Below are 26,949 nucleotides of genomic sequence, written 5' to 3'. Positions count from 1 at the left end.
ATCATTTTTTGCAGTTCAGTGGCATAACTATCTAAGATAACTTATCTTGTTACACTTGATTCCAGTCTTCCATAAAGTGTAAAAAAAGCCTGTGAAATTACATCATATTTTCATCAAAGATTAGAACTTGTATTTTAATTTGGGTTCATATTTTCTTTCTTATTTTAGGTACCCATGTGTAGTTTTTTTCAGACATATTTCTGATGGAAGTACAGAATGCTGTACTTAAAATCTCAAACAAAATATTTAAAGCATGTTTCCATATACAGTCAAAACCATTTCTTTCTGAACTTAGTAATTTGATTTATTTTCAGAGATGAACCCAAAAGCTATGAAGAGCATTATGTATAAAATAACTTACCAGTTAATGATGAAAAAGTCATTAAGAAGCTTCTGCTGTTAGAATTAACTTAATTAATTAAAGATAAAATACAAAATGAAGAGTTTATTAATAAAAACAGAGTGTTTGCATGACAAGGGTTTGGTAGCAGGGTGGCTACAGGGATGGCTTCTGTGAGAAGTTGCTAGAAGCTTTCCCTATGTCCAATAGAGCTGCTGGGCAAGGCTGAGCCAATCATCAACGGTGGTAGTACCTCTGTGATAACATATTTAAGAAGAGGAAAAAAAAATGCTGGGAAAACAGCAACTGAGAGAAAGGAGTAAGAATATGTGAGAGAAACAACTCTGTAGACACCACGGTCAGTGAAGAAGGAGGGGCAGGAGGTGCTCCAGGTACCGGAGCAGAGATTTCCCTGCAGCTGTGATGAAGACCATGGTGAGGCAGGCTGTCCCCCTGCAGCCCTTGGAGGTTAACAGTGAAGAGGATAGCAACCTGCAGCCTGTGGAAGACCCCACAATGGACCATGGGGATACACCCGAAGGAGGCTGTGATCCCATGGGAAGCCTGCACTGGAGCAGGTTTCTGGCAGGACCTGTGGACCCGTGGGGAGAGGAGCCCACACTGGAGCAGGTTTGCTGGTAGGACTTGTGACCCCATGGGGAACCCACTCTGGAGCAGTCTGTTCCTGAAGTCTCCCATAGGAGGGCCCCCACACTGAAGCAGGGGAAGAGTGTGAGTCCTCCCTCTGAGGAGGAAGGAGCAGCAGAGACAACGTGTGATGAACTGATCGCAACCCCCATTCCCCATACACCCGCACCACAGATGAGGAGAAGGTAGAGAATTTGTGAGTGAAATTGAACCTGGGAAAAAGGGAGGGGTGGGGGGAAGGTGTTTGAAGATTTGATTTTCATATCTCATTATTATACTTTGATTTTATTTTTAATAAATTAAATTAATTTTCCTGAGTTGAATCTGTTTTGTCTGTGACGGTAATTGCTGAGTGATGTCTCCCTGTCCTTATCTCGACCCACAAGCCTTTCTTTACATTTTCTCTCCCCTGTCTAGCTGAGGAGGGGAGGGATAGAGCAGCTTTGGTTGGCACCTGGTGTCCAGCCAGGGCCAACACACCACAAAGAGCTATAAAGGAAGCATAACTAACTGAACTAGATTCCGGAAAGTGAGAGAGTAATGCATCCCATTAGCTGTAATATGAGTGTGAGAAAGGTTAATTTAAAGCAAAAGCACAAATATTTAAATGAGTTAAGACAGACACTTGACAATTCTTTTGAAATGTAACCAATGTTTTATTTTTATATACACATAACAGCGCTTCTAAAGTTTAAATATCCCTACGGAAAGAATCAACATAATTATTAAGCTTTACCAACTAACTATTTGGATTATAATAAAAGGTTAGAATTCCATGGGAAATAATTCTTTTTGTGTTCATTCATTCTTTGGAACAGAAAAGCAATGAACCAAGTGGAAACAAACATCATGAAAGCAATACTTTTGTTAATTGAACTAAAAAAGATATAATTTAAATTCAATTTGTATCTAAGTGTAGCAGAGCAGCAATAATATACAATTGAATCAGATGTATTAAATCCCCTGCTAGTTTTATGAAGCCATAAGATATATGAAGAAATTTTTGCATTTGATTGAAAGACATGTTTATTTATCTTTTGTCCCTAATTTAAAATCGAGAACTGTGTAAATGCATTAATCTTTAGGTTAGAAAGAACAAAAATACAGATTAATTGATACAGTTGTTTGGTGGTGCTTCAGGGCATATTATAATGATGCATATTAATAAAGTTACGTTATAATGCTTGAATTTTTTTATATGTAGAATCTATTCATATTAAAAGCTAGAACTGTAACACACAAGTTCTATAATGCTGTCTACTTCCATGGTAAACAGTACAGTTTAAAAGCTTTGTCATTCTGATTTCAGAAAATCTTAGGAAAAAATAGTCCTTGAATTTCCTCAGCTATATATTTTCTAATATTTGTTACGTCTGCGTTTGCCACAATGTTTTATTAAATTACATATTGAACATCTAATCCAGCAGTTCCTGGAGTGTCTGAATTCTGTTTATCCAGGAAAGTGCCTTGATGACGACGATGATGATGACGACGATGACAATAATAACAATAATAATAATAATAAATAATAATAATAACACTAATACAACAATAATACAAAGTGGAATAGGTACCGGTCCTATAAAATGGTCTTTAGTACTGGGAACATGAATGCAATACATTCCAGACTGCAATGCAGACAAGAACAGAAGACCCCTCAAGTTAACTATAGTCCTTGGATGAAATCAGCTCATTGATGAAGAAGAGATGATTGAATCAGCTAAAATATTATATAGATACCTTGTCAATGGGCAGAAAAGCATACTTTTACTCTTTTTTTGTCTGAATCCTACTTCATAAACCCATCAGTTCTGTTCCCAGCACTGGAATGCCCATAGACTCTCCATGGATGCAAAGATCACATGAAGAATGTGGAAGTGATGTCTTTTACATCTATTTGATGACAGTCTTCCTACAGGAAGAGCTCTAGGCCTAGAATTTCTCTTCAGAAATCATTAATCACTATAGGCTTTTTTAGTACATGTCATCACTGCATTCAAGCCAGTTGCATCATTTCATACCAATCTTGCATTCTCTAGACTTTTTTCAAAGCACACTGAGCCAAGTTAAAAATCTTGTTCCTTGACGTAAGTCACTCTCAGCATGGATGATCAGCTTGCAACTTGTAAATGAATAAAACTTACTAGAACATCTCAACCAAACCACCAGCTGCAGCTGCACACAACAAAGTCTAACAGGAAAATATCTGTGTAGAAAACATCTACAGTCTCTCTCTGTTTCTGCAATAAATAGTGAAGCAACTGTGACCTCTGCTTATAGCCCCAACCACAAAATGCAGCAACATCTCCTATTCTGTTAACACATCAGTCCTGTGATGGTGCAGTCTTAGTGTACAGCTGGATATGGGCCTGTCTAAACAAACAAAAAAGAAAACAAACAAACTAAAAAAATATTTTAAAATGGTGCCTTGTCCTCACCATGAAGAAGGTCAAGCAAATTGGACAGTTTGTCCACAGAGGTTGGATGGTCTTCATCCTTGAATGTTTCCAGGACCGAAATGGATATGGCCTGATCTCATAGCTGAGCCTGCTTTGAGAAGAGAGCTCCTGAGGTCCCTTCCAACCTGAAATACCCTGTGGTTGCTGGGATCTGGGATGGAGATTGTGGCCATCAGTTTATTTTGCTAGGCATGCTTAACTTTCAGTAAGAGGAAGCCTCATATATGATAGAGTTTTATTTAAGATTGTGAAATGAAATATTGTGTAAATAAAAGACCATTGCAATCCTCTACATCTTTCACTATGTATATATTTATTTGAATTTCTTGTTATTTATTATTTACATAAACAACTATTTATCAAAACTATACATAGTCATGGAATAAAACCTTAACAATCCCTTGCCAACTTTCACTCTCAACAGAACTACATGAAGTCTTCCGTTTGACTTGAAGAGAGGAAAATTAACCCTACACATCAGTTATTAGTAATGTTTGTTATGTGCTTTCTCAAATTTAGTAGGTTATAAGAACACAAACAAAATAGTTTTAATGAGCATTAAGCCATTCCTAATTCAAGTCATGGGATTACATTTGGTTTAATGACACACAGATCTTTGTTTCTGATTTGTCATGGGGGAAAAAAAAAAAAAAAACAAAAACTGTAGTTAAAGAAAAAAGCCTGTCTTGCCCTAGTGCTGTTCTGTTCTAAACTGTTTTGACTGCAATGGCTCTGCAGAAGTAATATTTAAACTGGGAAAATCTTTCAACAAAGAGGTGGTGGAACCACTGAAAGTTATAATCAACAGAGATTTTAGGATATTTTTAATTGGAGTTTATTGAGAACAAACACATTTCAATCATGCTAAACTTAATCCTGCAACATGGGTGATCCGAATACATTAATTTAGATTCCTCTTACAGCTCTACAGCCTGTGATTCCTTAAATTTACCCTAGATGAAGGCAATGACAATTATACTAAGGGTTTTTGCATTTTAAACCTACTTCTTTTTGTAAAGTTTTGACTGTTCGTCACTCCCATACAAATGGAGAAGTACTGGGACAGCTTAGATTAAAACAGAGAACAACCTTCTACCTTTCCTAAGAAGGAAATTGGGTCATTATTTATGACAAAGCAATAGATTCCTTTCTTTAGTTCAACTGGTAAGATCTTGAAAGTAAAAGGATTTTCTGCCCCTAGGAGAGAAAAGGCAAAATCCTGATTAAGTAAATCCAACAGGATTTTACTAGACAAATCAGTTTAGCTACTTAAGTGTCAGGTCGTCTGAAAGCAATAACATATTGGAATATTGGTTTTTCATCCATCATATATTTTATGGTTTGCATATACTTCAGAAAGAATTATTACATTGCCAAATGTTAACATCCCAAAAATGCTGAGACCTAATTTACTTGTTCTGAAAAAGAATAAAAGTAAAAGGTCTATAGGTATCACTCAGAACCTATCGATCTCATCTGCTAAGTGAATGACAATGGGACTGTCAGGACAACAGGTAGGATCTGTCTATGAAAATCTTACTTTAAAGACTTTCTGTTAAAGATTGGAATCTTTATATTTTTTTTTCACATTAATATTTAAGGATGCTAATACAGAGAAATTAATAATGCATATCCTATTTCAAAAAAAAATGCACAGATTAAACACAGTGCTTAATTCATCTCTTATAGCTATAGCTCTTTGTTTAGGCATATTCTCTACTTTGTTGTTGATTTCCTGAAACCTATTGATTGTATCATCTTCTGCAGCATTGTTGATAAGCATGTCATTAATTTCATTACCAACAAGGGCATTGCTTCATCTTGATGACAAGATTTGAGCTAATTTTGCTGAACGGTCTTGTCACTGAGTGAAGACTGTTTTGAAAAAATGTCTGTTTTCCTGATTTTTAAGTGCCTTGATCCAGATGGGCAGAAATGTCATTCTCAGTTTCTCTCACAGCCTTTTCTGCTGATTCTGTAATGACGTCAAATACTTGTCTTATGGTAAGGCTACTGGAGCTAAATAATTCATAAATGTTAAGGAGTTTTTTGGTAAATATTTTACAATTCCTTTTTAACATATATTTGAGAAACGGATGATGTTTTATGACTTCATATAGCTCTGCCATTGCCAGGAGCCTAAGTGGATCAAACCCCTTTTCTGATCCTCTGGCCCTAAATCTCCTCATGTGCTTCGCCGAGTCAGGAGTTGTGACTCTGCTTTTCTTAAACCTGAATATTAGACCTATAGTAAAGACGTAGTAATAGAAAAGCAATAGGAGAAGGAAGGGGAGGAATTAAATGGTCTTTGCTGTATGAAAGACAATCTGCCAATATCCCATCGTTGTCTCTATTCTGACACAAACGCCAGACAGAGCGAGCCCACTTATTATTTTGAGTAGCCTACTGAGAAATGGAGCAGGCATGGAGAAATGGAGCAGGGGCCAAGTTTGAATGAGACGTATCTCACACAATAATGCTTCCCACACATCTAAAAGTGGACTGGGCTGTACTGATGGGAGTGTTTCCATCATTACAGGTGATTCAACTTGGTCTAGATTATTTTGAGAACTTAACTGGTAAGAAATTTGCCAGTATTTACGCTCCAAGGGGCTATATGTTTGAAGGGTAATGAAAAGACTGGTTTAGGAGGACTAAGAAATTTGCAGAGTTGTGAGAAAATTTGGTGAAAAAAAGTCTCCATTTCCTGCTGTTTTCCTGGTTCCTGTCTAGTACTTGTCCTATATGACAAATCTGCCAATTGATGATAACTTGCCTCCAGATCAAGGATGATTAGTCAAAATTTCTGCAAAACTCCCTTGCATATCCTTTCTTGTGGTTGGTTGTTCCTTGACTTTAGAATACAGACAACTAAGGTCCCTATAATGGAGAAACCTCTCCAAAGCTTATTTTACTTTGGGGACTGTGATTATCTTTTGTAAAGAAAGCTTGCAGAAGAGGATGAGGCTGATGAGGTATCAAAAATTACAGGGACTGGGAATTTGACAAGTAAGCAGTGCTTGACTAGCAAAAACCTAGAAGAACTGTAGTGGGAGCAAAAGGGTATGTCAACAAGCATCTTTTGATTTCACAATACACAGCACTCTGCAGTCTTTTTGATCCTGAACTCCATTTTGTATCTTCTTCTCCATGTCAGTCTCATCAGTGTGGACCTGGCACCACACGGTCCCCTGCAGGGTGGGAAATAAAAGGCAGGATTTGTGGGGAGATGGTTGGAGACTTATGCAGTGATCATTGTCATCTTTTAAAAGTATACAGAGAAACATATTCACTGCATTTTGATTCCTGACACAGGTATGCTTGGCTGCAGAGGATACCTTAGGATGCAAAAAGGTTCCAGGCTCACTGCCAGATTCACCTCCTAAGTAGGTTACATATTAGGCTGCTTCAGTGAGAAAAGCTGTGGGGTTTGCTGTGGTGCACTATGACAGTCAGAGCTTTCCCAGTACACTGGCTTGTACTTCAGAGACCTCTTGAAAATCCTGTTACAAAGGGTTTTGCTTCATTGCTGCAGAAGGCCATGTCTGGCTTTAGAATACATTATTTCTCATCTTCATCTTGTTCTTGTACTAGTTGGCCTTTTTGTTAACATTGACTTTGGGCAACTGCCAGACTGCAGCATTCATTTTCTGCATGAGATGGAACCCTGTCCTGCAAATCTTCTTCCTGATGCTGATTAACCAGACTGTTTCTTTGGTCATATCCGTTTTGATATATCTCTCACCTCTCTTCATGGTCCAGTCCCCTACTTTGACAAGAATTGGATAAGCACCAGGATTCTTCCTTGTCCACAACCTTTTCCACAAACCTTTGTTTCTAAAGGAAACAGATCTCGGTTATAGACTGGAATAAAGAAATGAGACTGTCCAGCTAAGTCTCTAATACCAGCTCCATTGGACCGTGGCCACAGCATCAAGCAGCTGCTGTAAAGACAGAGCTCTTGAGCCCAGCGAGATCCTGCTGTAGTCCTGTCATACTGTCAGGAAAAGATTTCAAAGAAATGAGAGCTGCATTGTGAATTGTAGTGTGCACTCCACTGAAGTTGGACACTGGACATTTGTCAGGGTAGAGCCTGAGAGCAAGAAAGTGATGGTGAGGTGAAATGCAACATCAAAATAGAGGTATGCCATTTCAGTCCATCAGTTAGCGTCACTAGCTAGCACCACTGTATTTTCTTATCAGGTCTAGACATGCAGGCAGGTGAGAACTGTAACTTGAATGCAAGCGTGAGTTCAAGTTAATATTCTATATTCTATAATTCTGTAGAATTATATAAATGCATATATAAAATATGCATTTATATGTAATGCATACATTTTATACAGATACATGTATGTATTTTTAAACATACGTGTCAATTATTCATCTCTAAATAAAACAGGGAAAGTAGAATAGAGTATTTGTCTATCTTTAAGTCTCTATTTTAGAGATAAATAAATAATATAATTACAGGGACTATAAGAGTTCCTAAAAGAGAATGTCATAAGAGCAATTCCTGATTGTGATTTTTTTCTTCCAAAATTGATAATGGGCATTGATGTCTAATTACTGAGACGCTGGAGTGACTAGAGCTATCAAAGCAAGATGAATAGGCAGAAAACGAGTGACTCATCAAACCAACTGATTGTTAAATGGCAGTAAAACACTGCAACAAAAGCTCACTGCACAAAGGCTTAAGAACGTACACTAGTCATAAATACATCTAATAAACATACAATAAAATGCCAAGTCATAGTCTTTGACATCATGGATGAAAGTATAACTTGTTTTCCTAAAAAAAAACTTTGGATAATAATAAACTGATAGATGTTTATAACAGGCTAGTTTTTCACTTTAAAGAGTAGTGGGGCAGTAACCACATGTTGCAAGTGTACTTATGTCAATAAAAGCAATGTAAGAACTTCAGAAAAATATTAAATACGGCACGTGTTACATCATTTTACTGTGAGGGACATTTTTCCATATGTATTCTCAATAAGGGACACTCACTGACTTTAGGCATTCAGTGGTATTATAAATATTACGGGATTATGTGGGTGAAAGTGATTATGATGGACGTCTATCTTTACAGAAAGTAATCAGTAAGTAATTAAGAGTAAATTACGAGTGACATTAAACTTAACCTTTGTATGTACTTCAATTTTTTATTGATGTTCCATCTCTCTACTTGTCAGTAGAAAGTCGATGTAATTTTAGACTCTTGTTCATCTTTAAATATATTGCTTTTTTTTTTTTTAGCAGAAGTCATGTCTTGTCTTGGCTGTCGTATCAACTACCGTACTTGTTCTCTAATAACTGACAAAATACTTACATGACTGGAAAAAGGAGAAATAAGCAAGTCCCTTATTAAACTAGTATGATATCAGAAAGAGACCAGGAGACTGGATAAATTACTGAAACTGAGAGACCATAAATGGTCTAATGTATACAGGTCATAAAGAGTGTATATTTCTGTAACCAACTTTATAATTTGTCTTTTTCTTTCTAGGCTTTTCACAGAAACATGCATCAATATATTTATACACACACACATATGATCTTATAGGAGACTTTTCATAATACAGCTAAATAACTTGGGTGTGCATAACAGTGATAGATCTGTTGGAGGCCTCATTAGTGTTAGATTAAGCCTCTGTTCCACAGGCTCAGGAAGTTATGATTTTCTATGCCATAGAAAATTGTCAGAAGTAAAGGAAAAGAATGAGCAGAAAGGAGAAGAAACAGATATAAATAAATTCAACACTACATTTAAGAGAAAAGAGATTCTAAACTGCATTGAAGCTGCAGGAAACCAAAATGATCAATGAAGAGCTTATTGTTTAATTTACTGTAATGTTGATGTTATTTTATTGTGTTAATAACACAGTGGTGCACTTAGTACTGTGAATAGTCATGAATTTATTATTTTTGATTTAAGTTTAAAAAACCCAAATAGATGTAGGATTTAAACAGTCTGTAGACTTCAGGGCCAGAAAAATCTACACTGTTAATCATGTTTACTGTGGTAGTATGTGAATAACTACTCACAAATACGTCCCATTGTCCTAGGCACTTGAAAAATCAATGTAAAAATCAACTATATATATTACAGACTGAAAACCAGACGTAGGCAGAAACAGTAGTAAGGCATACAAAAATAAATAATGTTATAGCAGCAAATATTGGTTCATTGTATGGCCATATGTTTATTTACTAGGTTTAACTAGACAGAGGTAAATTGTGAAAAAAAAAAAAATGAAAGGAAAAGGATAAAAGCAGATAGTAACATGAAGGTAAGATGGTGGGAAGAAGATGATGGTGGAAACAGAAAAATATTTTTCCAGAGCAGGAATGAAGACACAAAGAGATAGGCGGAAGATGAATTTAAACTATAAGAATAGAGTGGTGATATTCCACTACAGCCACAGTGATATAATATTCTCTGAACAGATACAGTTTCTTCCTTTGTTCAATTTCCTGGTTGTGTTTGATGACTAGGACAGATTCAGTTCATCCTATCCTATCATCAGAGGGATACAGCTTCAAACACAAAAATATAGGTATCTGCAATTTGAGGTGTTTGTATAAGCTCCCAGGGTAGTCCTAGTCAGTGCTGCCAATGGATTCTGTACAGGCTCGACTAGACCAACCGTACTATCTCCATATGTGGTGGATTGACCTTGGCTGGATGCCAGGAGACCACCAAACCACTCTTGTCACTCCCCTTCTCAGCAGGACAGTGCAGAATGGATAAAAAAAGATGGAAAGAACCCAAGAGTCAAGATAAAGGCAGCTTAATAAAAGCAAAAGCCAAGTCTGTGCACAGAAGCAAAGGAAAACAAAAGATTTATTCTCTACTTCCCATCAGCAGGCGATGTCCAGTCACTTCCCAGGAAGTAGGGCATTAGTATGTGTAGCAGTTTCTTCAGAAGAAATGCCATAATAATGAATGCCCCCCTTTCCTCCTCCTTTCTCTTAGCTTTTATGGCTGTGCAGATGTCATAACCCTTTGGTCAGTTTGGGTCAGCTGTCCTGGCTATGTCCCCTCCCAAGATCTTGCCACCCCCAGCCTACTGGTGAGGGCGGGAATGTTGGAGGGAGACAGCCTTGATGCTGTGTGAGCACTGCTCAGCAGTAGCTGAACCACTGGTGTGTTATCAGCACCTTTCTAGCCACCAATACAAAGCACAGCACTGTGAGGGCTGCTATGGGGAAAATTAGCTCCATCGCAGCCAGACCCAATATACCATCTGTATTGACTACAGTGGGCACTAAGTGCATAGTTTAGGTGTAGACATGAATAGGGTAAATACTAAAATTTAGGTGAACCATATTCTAGTTCTAGTGTCAGTTCCTATATTAGAGTGAAAGAGGAAAGACCATATAGGTTTTGGTAAAGCAGGTTACGGCAGTTCAAGACAAGGGAATGGACCCCAGACGAGTTTTCTATTGTGTTTGTTTTCTATGAAAATTTAGATAAAACAACACTGACATTTTAAAGTAACTTTAAATAATAGATACTTTAAATACAAAAGTTTTAGGAGACAAGAACTATCTTCTGTCTTCATCTTTCAGACATAACTTTGTTCACATACATAATATAATTCAGTAACTGTAGTCCAAATGCTTTTGTTTTTCTAGAATTTGGACTCATTTTAGTTAATGTGAAGAATCAGATTAAATGCTCATGAAGTGCAAATTATTAGATAACATTTTTATGCAGTACGACTGCTGTATGTTCCCTGAAGTAACTAATGTAACATTTTATTTCAGTATTCATAACTCATTATAATTTTATTATTAGCACTTCTTGCAGATTTTCATTTTCTTGTTTGAAACAGATACAGTGACAATAAAGTGTTTCTTTGTCAAGCTCCTTAACTGCCTGCTATTGTACTCTGTTCCCTCGTCCTGTGCTACTATAGTTTAACACTTTGAAATATTAATAAGACATAAAGACGTATCTTCAAATTACACAATTTTTATGGAGGGATTGTTATTCAGTTTAGAGAACTGAAATGTTCCAGGCTATATTTTGTATATATTGGTTATAGTATCCTCTCCGGATTCATTTACCAAGGTACCCAGAGGCCCAGGGACTGTTCATTTCCAGTACCTCACCGAGCATTTGGAAAATGCATTATAAAGAACTTGAAAATAAACATTTTGTCCTGAAAAGCTGTTATTCCTGAAAGTTTAACACTGCTTTTTGAGTGGTGACCAAAATAATCCCTAATTTTTAAAACAAGTACACAATTTGCAAAGTGTGAGTCATAACATTTTTTACTATTTCACAATTCTTCTACTTCCAACTTCTTACCACCCTTCCTAGTGATGGTTCTGCTCATGCTATAAAGTAAATATGGCCTTGGATTTAACATTGTTTTAAACATTACTTAAAATTATTTCCAAATAAAATTATCACAGCCTGCACATAGACATTTTTCATAAATTACTGACCCACAGCTGTATGATAATTCTTAAATTATGCAAATCCCTGTGGTTCGATAAATTCCTGGCCCCAAAACTATATAACCATGCGTTGTAAATGGCTATCTCGCCTCTCTTCCCATCTGTTTCTTTACATGCTCTGCCCTACATATTTTCCCTCTAATAGAAGCCTTTGCAACTGCCCCAGACTCTTGGGGAAAAAAAAAAACAAAAAAGAAGGAACTTTGCAGACAATTATTTTTCCTCTGAAGTTCTCTATCTACAGTCTCTAAAATAACAGCACCACCTCATGCTACTCCTACACAACTTGTAATTTTTTTGAACAGTTTAGAGGGGAAAACAGAAGCCAGAAGTGAGAAACATTCAAAGAAATGGACCCAAGGATGTAACTGAGGGACCAAACATGTGGGATAATATATAGAAGACTGAGACATGGGTTGAGAGGAAAGATTGTACTTAGGCCATGAAGAGAATGCATTTTAATGTAAAGTCTAAAACTGACATCATTTGAAGAGTTAACAGGGAAATTTATGCTGACATAAAGACAGGATGTTGCAAAGAATAGAATAAGACAAAAATAACCGTGTTCTTACCACTATCTTAGCATGTCTTTCTCTTGTCTGCTCTGAAGCTGGAGAGGTCTGAACCTCACCTTGTCTAGATGTCATCTCCAAACATGTTGAGGAACAGGAAGTTATTGGAAGTGGTCAACATGGATTTACCAAGGGTAAATCATGCTTGATCAATCTGATAGCTTTCTATGATGTTATAACGGGTTGGCTGGATGAGGGGAGAGCCGTAGATGTCATCTACCTTGACCTTAGCAAGGCTTTTGACACTGTCTCCCATAACATCCTCATTAGGAAGCTGAGGAAGTATGGGCTAGATGAGGTGACAGTGAGGTGGATTGAGAGCTGGCTGTGTGACAGAACTCAGAGGGTTGTGATCAGCGGCACAGAGCCTAGTTGGAGGCCTGTAACCAGTGGTGTCCCCCAGGGGTCAATACTCGGTCCAATTTTGTTCAGTATATTCATTAATGACTTGGATGATGGGACAGAGTGCATTCTCAGCAAGTTCGCTGACGATACCAAACTGGGTGGGGTGGCTGACACTCCAGAGGGCCGCGCTGCCATCCATCATGACCTGGACAGGCTGAAGAGCTGGGCAGAGAAGAACCTAATGAGGTTCAACAAAAGCAAGGTCCTGCACCTGGGGAGGAAGAACGCTAAGCACCAGTATAGGTTAGGGGTGGACTTGCTGGGAAGTAGTTCTGAGGAGAAGGATCTGGGGGTCCTGGTAGACAGTAAATTATCCATGAGCCAACAATGTGCCCTTGTTGCCAAAAAGGCATGGGATCCTGGGATGCATAGGGAAGAGTGTGGCCAGTGGGTCGAAGGAGGTCATTCTCCCCCTCTACCCTGCACTGGTGAGGCCATAACTGGAATACCGTGCCCAGTTTTGGGCTCCCCAGTTCAAGAGGGACAGGGAACAACTGGAGCGAGTCCAGCGAAGGGCAACTAAGATGATTGAGGGAACGGAGCATCTCCCTTATGAGGAAAGGCTGAAAGAGCTGGGACTCTTTAGCCTGGAGAAGAGAAGGCTGAGGGGAGACCTTATGGCATAAAAGTATCTAAAGGGTGGGTTTAAGGAGGATGGAGCCAGACTCTTTTCAATGGTTCCCAGTGACAGGATGAGGGGTAACGGGCACAAGCTGGAACATAGGAGGTTCCTATCAAATATGAGAAAAAACTTCTTTACGGTGAGGGTGACAGAGCACTGGAACAGGCTGCCCAGGGAGGTTGTGGAGTCCCCTTCTCTGGAGACTTTCAAGACCCGCCTGGATGCAGTCCTGAGTAATGTGCTCTAGGCAATCCTGCTTTAGCAGGGGAGTTGGACTAGATGATCTCTAGAGGTCCCTTCCAACGCTGAAGATTCTGTGATTCTATGAAGAGTTGACCTTGCAGGGTCTATTCTAGAAATGTCACTTTTTAATCTTTCCTTTATTTGTTTGTTTATTTATTTATTTATCATTTCACAGAATCACAGAATCAGAGAATGGTAGGGTTGGAAGGGACCTCTGGAGATCATCTAGTCCAACTCCCCTGCCACAGCAGGGTCATCTACAGCAGGTTACACAGGAATGTGTCCAGGTGGGTTTTGAATGTCTCCAGAGTTGGAGACTCCACCAGCTCTCTGGGCAGCCTGTTCCAGTGCTCTGCCACCCTCAAAGTAAAGAAGTTCCTTCTCATGTTTAGGTGGAACTTCCTATGTTCAAGTTTGTGAATTTAACAACTTCTGGAGCAGGGACAAACGACAACAGTTTGAGGAGAATGTCTGTCCTATGGTTTCTATATGAATCCTTTTTACAAACAATCTTTTCTGCAGAAGAGCTGTGTATTTTATTTTCAATTTTAGCAGAAGGAGGAGGAGAAGGTGATAGGAACCACAAGTGAAGTCCAAAAGTTGCAGAGTGCAAATAACTTAAGACACCTCTGACTTCTGCATTTCCCTTCTGACTAGCTCTAGACAGCATCTTGATACATGCACTTATGTTCACAGTTATTCACTGAGCCTACACTCCTTGTGTCCTGTAAATCAAAGCAATATGAGTTTCCCTCTAAATAAAGAGATAACAATATTTCATAGACAAAAGAATAACATGTTAAAGACTGAGGTACATGTGAGAATTGTGCTAGACAATGTATTATTTCCTTTTACAACATAAAAATCTTGTTTAAAGTTGGGTGCCTGACCTGTACTTAACTCCTGGATTTGGGGCTGGTAAGACTATTGCATTGCTCTTGTGCCTACATCCAATCAGTTTTCAGCTAGGAGCTAAGAGTACCCAAATTAACAGGGCGCCTCTATAGTGCCAAATAGCATGGCCCCCAGCTCACGCCCTGGTCCTGAATGCTTATATTTCAGACTTATTTTTTCCTTACTAGGTTCCAGTGGGAGGAGTAATACAAAAATGGAGGAAACACCTGAGTGCAGCGTTCACTTCGGTGTCCAGTCCACTATGGCAGACTGGATGAGAACGCGGCATGTTTGATTCCTTCCATCCTGCAGTAACTTTGAAAAGGGCTTCTTTTCAAGCTCAAGCAGCTTTACACAATTTTAAACATCCAAAACCTGATATAAAAAACACCATTCTAGTTGTCTGTGACACAGGCCTCACCTTATTTCATTAACTCTGATTGACTGCATACATAACCAATAATTACACTACGGAGCCACAAGGCTAGCTTTGTGGTGTAGTATGCATCCTTGAGCTGTGAGTCACTTTTTGACACCAGATCGGGATGGACTATGCTGTATCCCCTGGACAGACAGCAGAAAGAAGGAAGGAACCCCCTCCCCATTCACATTCACCACTTCTAAGGTGTGATCAGTACCTAGAGTTAAACAACTTATTTTAAACCACCATGGCATTGCACAGTGGTGGAACAGTCACTCAGGGAGGTTCTGGTTCCAGTGACAAGCAAAAGTTAGCAGCATCACATCCCAGCTAAGATCAGAAAGTCTTCTCCTCTCTGCCGTTACTAGTAGGTGGTAGTCAGCAGAGTCAACTCCCAGCCAAAGCAACTTCTAAACTGTGCAAACTCAAAAAAATGAGCAAAGTTGCTTAATGCTCCCTACCCCAGTCTCTACAGGCTGTGATAGGATGTCTTACCAATGTTAGGAATCTGTAGAAAACTACTTTTTTTCTAATCCCCAAGGACAAACCAAAGTAATTATGATTAAACATTTCAGAAAACCAGAAAATCCAATTTCCCAAAAATAGGAGGATGGAAGGAAAGACTTGGGAAGACACTACGGTATATTTTCTTAGGGAAATTGGAAATACAGGTTTAATGTGAAGAAATGGATAAGCTAAATACTGCAAAAAATCATTATTAATTTTTTGGCTGCAGTGCATGTGCCAATTATGCAGAGACAGACATATTTTCCTATAAAATAAAGCAGATGGAATATCACAGTATAAGTAAAATGCAGGCCCAAATTAAAATACTGCTAACTATATAAAAAAATATGTGAAATTGCATTAAAAATGTATTTGATGATAGTCCATTTCACTCATGTATCACTAGTGGGGTTTTTTTGTCATCTAAAGGTAAAAAGGAAAAACATGACTTATTAGACTGTCTTTAAGGTATTGGATATGAAACTGCAATGATAAATGAAAAGCAAATATATAGAATATTGAGGATCCTATAGGAAGCATACTATGCATTCAGGCAATTCCCCTGTACACAAACACATGCAGAACCCCCTATTTTTTAGATGGATGGATCTCTAAAAAAGCCTGAGTTATTTCAGTGAGAAGTACTGACAGAATAAATGAAAAAGACATTAACAGGTGAAACAGAATTTATTTAATAGCTATACACATGATAAACAGCAGTGTGTGGTAAATTTAAAACCTATACCATGACTGTGGCAGCACAAATTATTTCAGATAAGAAGTTAAGGATTTTTCTTGATGTTCTGGATACTTTTAAACTTTTTTTTTTTTAATTTAAATTCTACTTATGATCCAGTGGTGTATTGGATGAGACTGGCTCTGTGTATTGTGCATACTTTCATGGGCATTACAAGACCTAATTAATTAATGAGAGATCTACAGAGAAAGAAAACTTTAGAAATTAAAGTACTGTAGATGATCAGGATAGTTTTGAATGAATATACAACTGCTGCTGGCAACTCCTATGTGCACAGAGCATGGGTGTATGTGATTCTCCCATGCAACATTTCTGATGAAACAGTAAAGCTTGTTTGACATTTGATGAAACAATAAACTAGATCTCACAATTTTACCTTCATCTAAAAATCAGTACACCATTGCACAATACAAATCTGTATTTTTTGTTTTACTTATCATTTGTAAGCTTGTGAAGTTGTGAATTTTTTTTTGGTGAAACCTTTTCAGGTGATTTATAAGTTATCTTTCTGTTACACTTACTCTTTTTCCGAAGTCAAGAGCATTACATTTCCTTGCTAATGTTTTATAGATCAAGAATTTTGTATAAAGCTGATTGCTATTCTCATCTTTTTGGTATAGTTGATGATTGAAGACTAGTCATATAGCAAGGTCATTGCATGAAAAAGAATAAATGTTTTGAAAGATTGTTTGTAACTCAATGTGTTAAGTTATTTGCAGCAATATCTAGAGCTTGTGTTCTGAAGATGGTAGTATTTTTGAACAACCTGGTGTAGGCTACATGAAATCAGATAAACTCCATGAAGAATGTCTGATACTATGTGAGCAATATATTCATTTCGGTTATGTATAAACACAGGGATTTTGGCATAAACAACGTGAAAAATTCTTCAGAAGCAGATACAAATGCCTAAACATTTCCCCTCTCCCCAAGCCCCACCTTTGCATTCAATGTAGACATTTCCAAATAAAGGTACTTTTTTTTTTTTTCTCATAGCTAGAATGATTCAGTATTCATACCCATGAAGAAGGTAGGGATTCTACATTTATCATCACAAAATTTCTACTTTTTTTTTCCCCTGTAAAACTTTCTGCTGCTGCTGACGTGTACTCTGACCATTTTGTTCAAGATTTAGAGATGCTGCTATGAGTAGGTGCAAAATGATGACCTTGATCTAGTGATCTGCAACATTACATTTTGATCTGAAAAGGTGGTTACTCAAGCGGAATGAATGTGACCTAAATAGGCTACTGATGCAAATATCAAGGAGAATTTCTTGGTAAAGAAAGAGCTATACAGAAAATAGGGTAGCAGTTCACTACTTGGTTTAGTTAGACTGTAAAAAATTCCTTAAAGCACTTCAAAAATATATAACTTGTATATAATAATTCTTATATTTTTTGAGTGAAAAAAAATTAAAATATCATAATGCTTTGTCCTAAAGTGACATGAACAAATAACAGAAAACCTTAGGGAATATTAATTTATTCAATATGATCAGGATTCTCTAAAAGTAATACAAGTTTTTTCTACTAATGTTTATATTTTAAAGAGTATCTGAAATGACAGCTTTTAGACAGTCATTTTAGGCAATGCCTTTAGTGTTGGGTGTTTTCTTTTATAATAGAGTGTTATGTTTCATAACATAATACATTCATGTTTTATTTTTATGTTTTTATCTAGTCTAGGACTTACGAAAGTCCTTTTTATTAATGATTCATATCACGCATTATGCTAGACTACGTCTGCTCATCAACAAAACACTCCTTCAAAAGCAGTTCTGCTCCCACTGGAACCGTGCAAATAAGGTGTTAACAATGAAAGGTTCCACATGTGGACAGCAGCAAATGCTGGGGCAAGTGAATCTCCTGCAGGAGGGACGTGCACCCAGAAGAGCTCCCACTGCTGGGGAGGTGATGACGGAGAGGCTGCCTGTATCTCTGTGTGTGTATGTGTGTGCGCACGTGTGTGCACACACGCGTCTGTGGCTACAACTTCTGGGATTTGCCTAAGAAGGGTGTTCAGAAATTTGAAGACATTAATTCATATTTTGTAAGTGTCTAGTATTGCACTTTATCTACTGCACGACTGCTATTGATCCTAAACCTATAGTTCATCTGATTGCCACTTAATTACGAAACATAAGTAAATCAATAAGCTGCTTTGATCAAATTTGGTTTAAACTATATGAACTGAGCAGTTTGGCACTGCAACTGCACCAATTTCCAATTAACCTCAGCCACCTTTAATATTTATCATTATAGCTATACAGGTGCTCATCCACATTGCTTAGCTGTTGGCTTGGTTCCTAGGAGATTCTGTTTTGCTTCAACTACTTCCCCCTAAGGTAAACCTGCTGTAAAGGGTGCTATTACTAACCTGCATGGATAGGAGCCAGCTAATTCTCAGTATTCATTGGGTTTTATATGGTGCCTTCTGTAGTCCAAAGAGACGAATTTGTTTATTTCCTTTTCCAGTTCAGAGTGTAAAAAATAAGGTGAGGACTGTACTGAAGTTTACCTGGATGTTCTTATGCCTGAAACTATGGCCTTTTTGAGCATTTCCTAGAATTTGGCATGAAGATTTATGAGGTGGCTGAAGGTGCAAGATAGAGCTGGAGGACTGCACAGGGCAGGTGGTCCCGATATTTTTGAAGTCTTACCCACACAGGCTGTTGAGGGCGGTTCCAGCAGTGAACTGACTCCAGAACTAAAACCAGGATTTGTGCTGGAAGAAACTATTTAGTTTACTCCAGATGCAATCCCAGTAGTAACAACCATTAACGAAACTTGGGTGATTAGGGAACAAAAATTTAGTGTATGGAAAAAGTTAAGGTTTCTGACAGTATAGAGGTCCTCTAAGTTACCAAGCTGCCATGCATGTGTCTTCTCTAGATCACATACAAGTTTTCCTTTTTTCCTGTTTACTTTAATCAGTGATAAAATATCTGCACTAGAAATGTCAGAAAATAAAGTCAGTAAGCAGCAGGGGCGTAATGAGGGGAGACACAGGGGTGTTCTTGGGAGAATAATCCCCTGCCACAAAGGCAGTAGCCTCTTCCTCTGTCTGCCTGACCCCATAAATTGTAGCAACAGGTGTGACTATCAGGGCAACAGACTGGTAAGGCGAGGAGCTTATGGGATGATGAAATTTGTCTTCTGTGTCATAACTCCGGCTTTTGCCTTATATTTGAAGCCATGCAAGCTTTAGAGTAGATTGCTTCAGGTTCTTCTCTTTATTTCAAACCGTAATTGAATCAGCAATTTCAGAAGTTAACTACACTGAAAACATGCCAGAAATTAAGTGATGCAAAAGAAGTACTGAAAAACTACCAGATGGTGTTACAATCTGGATTTTTTTTTATTCAGAAATGCACATGTAAATCAAAGTACTGTAACTGCAAATTAGCCTATGAGGCTGAATGTTCTGGAGCACACTGAAATTCACAGGAGTGAAAAGAAGCAAATAATAATGTTAATAGTTATAAGAACCGGATGAGAAGAGAATTTTACTATGATTTATACATTTAATTATCTCATCAGTCATTAGCCAGTGCATTTCATATCCCTCTGGTGAAGCAATTGACCAAGCTCCACCTTTACTCTACAGTTATACTATCGTGTTACAGAATCATAATATCACAGAACAGTTGAGGTCCTCTAGTCCAATTTCCCTGCTCAAGCAGAGCCAACTACAGCCAGTTGCCCAGGATCTTGTCTAGAAAGTTTTTAAATATCTTCAAGGATGGAGACTCCACAACTTCTCTGGCAACCTGTGTCAGTGCTCAGTCACCCTCACAATAAAAAAGTGTTTCTTGATGTTCAGAGGGAAACCCCTGTGTTTCAGTTTGGGCCCATTGCATCTGGTCCTGTCATTGGGCACCAATAAGAAGAACCTATCTCTGTCCTCTTTGCATCTTCCCTTTGGGTATTTATACACATTATTAAGTTCCCCCCTAGCCTTCTCTTCTCTGGGATGAACAGTCCCACCTCTCTCAGCCTTTCCACATAAGAGAGATGTTCCAGTTCCTTTGTTACCTTTGTGGCCCTTTGTCCTGGTTTCAGCTGGGAAAGAGTTAATTTTCTTTCTAGTGATTGGTGTGACAGGAATGTCAATAATGCATATTGTTTCAGTTGTTGCTAAGCAATGCTCATACTTTTCAAGGATTCATTTCAGCTTCCCATAGACACTGAGAAGGAGCATAGAACAATGGAATGGCCAATGGAATATTCCATACCATAGATGTCATGCTTAGTATATAAATGGGCATTGTCCAGAGGGCGGGAATTCACAATCACTGCTCTGGAGGGCGCAAAATCGCCAATTTACTGGTTGGTGAGAGTGACTTTTGTCATTATTATTATCGTTACTATTGCTATTTTCCTTTTCTGGCATTGTTCTTGTAGACTGTCTGTCTCAACCCACAAGGTTCTTTTATTTTCTTTTCCTTTCCCTTCCTTTTCTCCCTCTTTTTCCTGCCCTTCTAGGGGAAAGGGAGAAAACTGTGGGAGTGGCTGTGTGATCCTAGCTACCAGCTGGGGTTAAAGCACGACACCCTCCATCGGAGTCCCTAGCAGCTCCTTATCTCTCTTGTACTGGGAAGCCCAGAACCGGACACAGCACTCCAGGTGTGGCCTCATCAGTGCCGAGCGCCTGCTGGCAATACTTTTTCTAATGCAGCCCAGAATTCCATTAGCCATCTTTGTGGCAAGGACAAATTGCTGGCTCATGTTCAACTTGGTGTCCACCTGGACCCCAGGTCGTTTTCTGCCAAGCTGCTTTCCAGCTGTGTGGCCCCCAGCACGTACTGGTGCCTACAGTTGTTCCTCCCCAGATGCAGGACTTTGCATTTCCCTGTGTTGAACTTCATGAGGTTACTTAGTGTTATTTAATTAATTGTGATTCCTCTCTCTAGAACGTTGTGTTGCCAGCTAAATATAACAGATATATATTTCTCAGGAATTGAAACAGTTCATTTCAGTTTCAGTTTATTACTGTATGAATCAAACAAAAAATCATACTCCCTTTGCAGTTTATGAAACATATCTACAATGATGAACTCTCAGAATATGTTAAAATATCTCAAAATACAAATTTCTGCAATAGATAAACTAAGGCTCCTAACATCATTTGCCATCTTTTCTTTTTCAAAAAGTAGTGGAAAATTTATTTTTTTTTTTTACAGACAGCTAACTTCTGTCTGTTCCATGTAAACAACCTAAAATGATGATGCACATTTACAGTATAGACACTGAAAAAATTCAGTTGTTCATTCTGCATAGCCTGCTTACCTCTTACTTTGGTATTTTAGTTTTCTTAAAAAAAAACCACCACAATGAAAACTTCATTTTTATGCTAGGTTGATGACTCTGATGAGAAATATTTTGTTGTTGTTGTTCCTATTTATATATTCCATTTTTCTTTTCCTGCTGAATCTTCCAAAAAGGGTAAAAAAAGGAAAACAGAGATGGTCACTGGTACACAGTGTTGACCTAAAGCTAATGGAATATTACTTGTTTATTAGTGCTTTTTACAATTAAGGTAAATTATCTTATAATTGTTTTCCATTGCTAGCTAGCGAATGACTGGGAAAACACTGGATTATATCAACACATGTTTTTATGTTTAAAAAAAAACCTAAATGTTTTTTTTAAAAAATGGACTCCAGAAAGTATAAGAAAGAACACTAAAGTCTATTACATGGAACTGAGTAAACATCACATTATAATCATCTGTTTCAGCAAATTCACTCACGATATTTGAAAACACTGGTATTGCGTGGCTGAGACAGAACTGTTACTTAAATAGAGCAGGCAAGATTTCAGAGGACAGTTTTAGATATCCGAATAAAAGTGGTAGGCGACAGCTGCTTTGAATGTCAGAGGCATATTTTGGCTTATCATCCTCCTGAGGTATTTTAAGGCTATGACTACGTGATTCTTTAACATAACAAATGTCCTCGTGGAAAACATACAGGTGAAAACAAACTAGCACTAAAGGCAGAAGAAACCCATATAGAGGACTGGTGATGACAGATACATGATGTTATCAATAAAAAGAGTAGGATTGCAGAATGGACAGTCCATTTCTCACTTCTCAGTTCATCTTTTGTGAAATTCTACTTATTTCATAAGTAATAACAGCACATTTATGTTCCTCCTTCACAGGGGCAGATCCTGGAGTCAGATTGGGGGTGTGAGTGCCCCCAGCCTGTGGTCTCAGCAGGGTCTTTAACCTTTAACCTAACCCAGCTAACTGGGTCTGCGTCCAGAAAACCATTTACTGGAGGGGACCAGTGTGAGTGAGGAGTGCAGAGGGGCCGTGCTGGTACCCAGGGATCCGGGAATGTGCGTGTGCTTGTGAACCTGGGCAGTGCGGTGTGTGTGCAGGACCAGTGACCTTCTGCCTCTGCCAGCCCAAGAGGAGGAGGGGACATGGCTGTCTGTGTCTGTGTCTGGTGTGAGTCCTGAATGTGGGTGCTGCTCGAGGCATCGCCTTGTCTGTGACCGTCTGTGTGACCGGCCATGTCTGTGTCTTCTGCGTGTCTGTGCCTGTCTCTGGGACACACACTTAACTTCGCTACTGCTTGAACCTGCTAATGGAAAATGGCAGATGGGTCCCCCCCCAGCCCGGGCAGGGACCCCAGGTCCCTGGGGGCACCACGCTGGGCTCCAGCAGCTGGACAGGAGGGTCCTGGGCCGGGGCGGCTGGAGTCAGTGGCGATTCCCAACTTTCCTTAACAGTTTGTAAGCATGAGACTATTTACTTGTATTCTAATATCTGAATAGGAATAAGAAGATGTACCAAGTTCTTATTAAAAAGAAGAAAAAGAAGCTTAACAAAAATATATTATGAAGACAATCTATCATTGCAAGCAGGAAGCCTTAGCCATGAATTCATTTGCATGCCGGATTAAGGAATTGCTTAAGTACAACAGATAGGGTGGACTATTTTACCACACTACAGCCTCAAACTTTAAAGAGAACATCTCAATAATTCATATTAGCGTTATTCATATCATGAGTACACCTCATTATTCATATTATGAGTATATATACACATAGATCTATGTATACTTACAAAGCAGGCATGTTTATATAAAATATTTCAAAAGGCACACCAGGGAGAAATGCTCTGTAACAAACATATTGGACATTTCCCCCCCCTTTTCTTTTAAAGGAAATACTATGCCTTCTTAAGTAGGTTTTGCTGTTTATCTATTACACAAATAAACGGACTACAAGCACTCACATTCTGAAAATCAAACTAATTTACTGTACATTGCACAGGTTGAATGAAAATGTAAGATGAAGATATGTTTTCTCAAGATAGTTATGTACATAATGAATACTGTCAAATGTTTTATGTATGTGAAAACAAAGTAGTTTGTAGTAATTTCCACAACTTGCAAAATGCCATGAAACAATCCTGATGTCTTTCACTTTTTTTTTAATAATTCCTACTAAACTGAAGATGAAGGAGATGAGATACATATAGATAGATAGATAGGCAGATTTTCAAGTTACAGACATCTCCAACATTTCTTAAAAAGGAAGAAGAATTCCCTAAGAGGAAAAATGTGATCTTTCCCTATTTCTGCCTTTATTTACAGTATTTACAATAGGTTGCCAATATTTCTTTCAGTGTTTAAAAAGTAGGCATCTATGAGAATGAAAAATATAAAATGAAAATAAATAAAGTTTAAGTGAAGTATACTGTGAGAAATACCTTGCTAGAAACTAAAAAAAAAAAAAAACCAAACCAAGCCCAGAAAAACAAGGACATCTTTGAAGTTCACCAGAGTAAGAGAGTAACTTCATGTAGCCATGTTAAATGATATTCCTGTGTAACAATGATATGTAAGTAACAAACCACATTTGACAGTGCATATTTGTAAAGAAAAAAGGATTATTACAAATGATTGAAAACCATTAAAGAAAAGGCAAAATATGCAACATGGGAGTTTAAGGAACAATGACTGGAGACCTCACAATTTCATGTTTCAAAAGTTAAATTTTTTAATATACCTGTGGTGATATCAAAGATATTTCTAAAAAATATCTAAATAATGAGAGGACTTTTAAAATTGCTTGATACAGACTAATGATGCACCTCACCTATTTACCATCTAATTTTATATCTAATCTCAAGATTAATGAAAAACACACATTTAATACCAATGTTTCAGTAAATCAACTTTTCTCTCTCTTTGTTAATGACCTGTCACATTTCTCATGGAAGAGTTTCTTGCTCATGTCATTTTTCATTTGTTTTTGTTTGTATTTACTTAAAGTCTGTGATCCAGTAAATAATGAACTAATCTAGCACTTTGATGAACTAGCCTAGGACTATTCCAAAAGTAATATAAACCACTGGTTTTGGATCATTTGGATCATTTTTCTTTTGGTTTATTTTTCTGCAGATTCTCTTTGTCCCTTATTATTCTACCTCCTAGGTAGTGAGAGAGGTTAGAACACCCCATGGGAGATCAGTCAGTATTCTGCCATCAATATAACACTGCTCCATTATTTATACCAGTTTCCTCTTGCTGTGCAAGTCTATTTTCCTCATCATAATCTTCCATGGCACTAACATAGACCGTATACATCATATTCTATCTCATGGTTTTTGTTCTGCATTTGGGATTCCAAGACAGCTGCAAGAAGTCAGTGTTTTACCATTCTTACAAATTGCTGTATGTTCACTTCTTGCATTTATTCACTTATTTCAGTCTAGCATCCTCCTTTATATGTGCACCTAGTTAGCTTTTGTATACTACTAGATTATTAAATCCTGCTAATCTAAATTACAGAAGTCAGTGTGATGATATGAATGGGCAAGGTGAATGGAACACTGTCAGAGCATATACCTCTAATCTATTAATACATCTCATTCTATTAATGTAAACATATGGAGGGAATCCGTTTATGATATGTCTTTCAACTTTAATCAATAAATAAACAAAGATGCGTGGAAACAGATTTAAATCAGGTTTTGTACATTTAGGAAATTAAAATTACAAAATTGTCTAACTCTGTTCCTTTTAATTCTAGACAGTTAGTACTATGCTGCATTAACTTTTCACATATCAGGCGTAATTCCAGTCACTGGCTGCTGGAGTTTAATTATCACCTCTTTTTTTATGGAAAGGAAAAAAAAACAACTATAGAAGAGATTTCAAAACAAACTTGATTTAGCATGCTAGGCTACTTTTTATGTGATGGGCCACATAACCTTCAAATACTTTCACTTACCCACTGTTTTATATGCTAGCTAATAAAGTGCTAATTTGCTTAGCTCATCTAGTTCTTATATGTAAGTGTTTCATATTTGTTAGCAAACACCAGGAGACATTAAAAATACATCATTGTGATTCGCAATCATCCATGTCAGCATTTCAGTGGAGAAAGTTGCAGAATAAAATATTATTAATTATTGAGGAGACATAATACAGTATCAGCATCATCTCACAGCCCAAATATTGAGATGTGCTTTATGAGCTCACAGTGATTCTTCAACACATGCAAACAGCACTCAGGTCTCCTGAATTGATGTGCAGGTCCTAAAAAGGACCTTGCTGGTCCTAAAAGCTAGACAAGGACACAGCAGCATCACAAGGGATGAGCTGAGCAGATGCAAGATGAGGCCACACAGCTGCAGATCCTGAGTTATTGGGAATACACGTTACATTGGCTGTAACAAAGGCCCCTACTACATAGATGCTGCTCTGCCATACCAGGCTCCCTCTCAAAGCAGTTTTTATCTGCTGGAAATGTATATAAAACCTGATACTTTTGTTTTCAGTCAGAGTTCATATTGACAGAGGGCTGAAATAAACCGCTTCTGCCTGACCTGAGTCTGCAAAATAGGCTGCGTGTCAACGTTGCGCTGGTGCTACACTCCGTGCCATCTTCCTAAATATTTCTGAATTAGATTTGCTATGTGAACAAGGAATCAATCTGTATAGTAAGCTAGAACAAATACAGCTGCACCTGAATTGGGTTTATGGTCACTCCCATTACCTGAATACTTGAAGTGTTCATTACCATTTGTCCTAAGTAAGACAAAAGTTATATTTCAGGTATTTCATGATCCAAAGGCAATGTTCTATGAAAACCCATGCCTAACATTTAGCAACACAGCCACTTATAAATGTTAAAAGGACAAAAATAATCCGCAGTTATAAGAAGAGAATATATACCTATTGGTTCTCTCCTCAACATTTTTCCATTCTTTCAGCATTTCTTTTTCACACAAGCACAGATGTCATGCATTTTTCTTATTGGTCCAACTTTATGGGGAAAACATGCAATGTCTTTTTGCAGATGATATTGCCGCAGCTATTTAGTAAAACAACTGCAATAATTATACCTAGAAGCCAAGTTGTGAAATACTGAGGATCTAATTGTGTATTTTTCTTTTAAGTACAGTTGATTTTATATTAGAATGAATGTTTCTGAAAGCACATTTTCCAGTCTAAATATAGACATTTAAACACCAGATACTGTGGATTGTTAGTGAATTTCAGGAAAAAAATAATAATAAAAGCCTTTATGAGTATGTAGTCTTATAACACAATAATAATAGCTTTTAGTTCAAATATTTTATT

The 26,949-nt window shown here is 37.8% G+C and overlaps 1 protein-coding gene across 1 annotated transcript in view; it reads right to left on the bottom strand.

The window, feature by feature from the left end:
• Positions 1-26,949, bottom strand: part of KLHL1 (kelch like family member 1) — a 240,105-nt gene that overhangs the window by 47,721 nt on the left and 165,435 nt on the right. The window lies entirely within an intron of this gene.

This window comes from Larus michahellis, chromosome 1 (assembly GCF_964199755.1).
Source record: "Larus michahellis chromosome 1, bLarMic1.1, whole genome shotgun sequence".
In the NCBI taxonomy this organism is placed as follows: Eukaryota; Metazoa; Chordata; class Aves; order Charadriiformes; family Laridae; genus Larus; species Larus michahellis.
This window is presented reverse-complemented; position numbering and strand designations above follow the sequence as displayed.